The following is a 1,257-nucleotide window of genomic DNA, read 5'->3' as shown; positions in this document are numbered from 1 at the left end:
AAAAAAAACGAAGTTAAATTTCTCTGCCCCCCGAATTGTGTGTACAAAAAATTGGGCTACATGTTTTCCTTATCATGTGGGTATGCAAGGTTAACATACGATTCACAGTGGTACACGAAAATGCACGAAACGGCAGTGGCACTCTCGGCCGAAGTCACAGTGGAAGACCAGTTTGTACATCCCCCTAATGCTAATTTTCAAGCAGACTCGCTCACAAGCATACGAATACATTTGTTTATATGATTCCCCTTCCCACATGGAACAGCCGCTACGGTGAGCAGTTTTTATTCCTGCTGAGTTCAACCATGATACAGCAGACTACTTCAACGTGGAAAGTTATGACGGTCGCAAGCAGTAGCCATTTTTCAGAATGTTCTAGTAGGTATACGTGACAGAGTCCAAGTGCCGCTTAACTAGGCAGAAAAATTATACATGTCCCCAATCATAACAAATTTTGCAATCGATGAAGGTGGACCAAAAGGGATGACTCACCGATATCACCACATTTGTAATTGTAGTATAACCGACATGGTTCTTTTTTGTTCTAAAAACGCGCTAGATTAACGACTTTTTTAACGATGGAATAATCACTCATATTTAATTTGTACAGTTGTAAAAAGGAACCTTTTGAGTAGGAAAAAGTAACCATTAGGGTTACTCACCGTTGACTGTGTAAATTATGTGATGCGTCACGGGTACACATACACATTGTATACCCACTATGTGCTGTACATTCTTTACACGTCTTCATCCAGTTACACATTGATAGGTCCATCGCGAGGCTTCCTTTTTACACCCCACCTCATAAGTATACCATAAAGGTCTCCCCCCGTTGTGCAGATGGAGTTGCTGCGTTTAGCTTAAATGAAGCAAAGCAAGGCATGTTCTCTATGTACTTGTAAAAAGTAGCAGTTTGCAAAAAAAAAAGTTACACACTTAAAAATTCCAGTTGCAAGCAAGGGGGTAAGGAAAAAAAAAAAAAAGGTTTTTTTTCTTTTTAAAATTGTTTCTACATAATAGTTATAACAATGCTGTAAATGTGGCCACACGTTTATAAAAACGATTGGATAATTAAGTACACACAGAAAACACCACATAAGCTATTTTGCTTTTTTTGCTGTTCTGTTTTTTCTGCTTCTACGCATATTTCACTGTTGTTTAAAGCAATCTTTTTTCTTTTTTTTTAAATGACAAAAAAAAACAAACGTTGCTGCCAAGGGGTATGTGAATAATGCCAGTATCACTTTTTTTTTTTTT

This window comes from Plasmodium fragile, assembly GCF_000956335.1.
Source record: "Plasmodium fragile strain nilgiri unplaced genomic scaffold supercont1.2, whole genome shotgun sequence".
In the NCBI taxonomy this organism is placed as follows: Eukaryota; Apicomplexa; class Aconoidasida; order Haemosporida; family Plasmodiidae; genus Plasmodium; species Plasmodium fragile.
The sequence above is the reverse complement of the archived record's forward strand: the minus strand, read 5'-3'. Positions refer to the sequence as shown.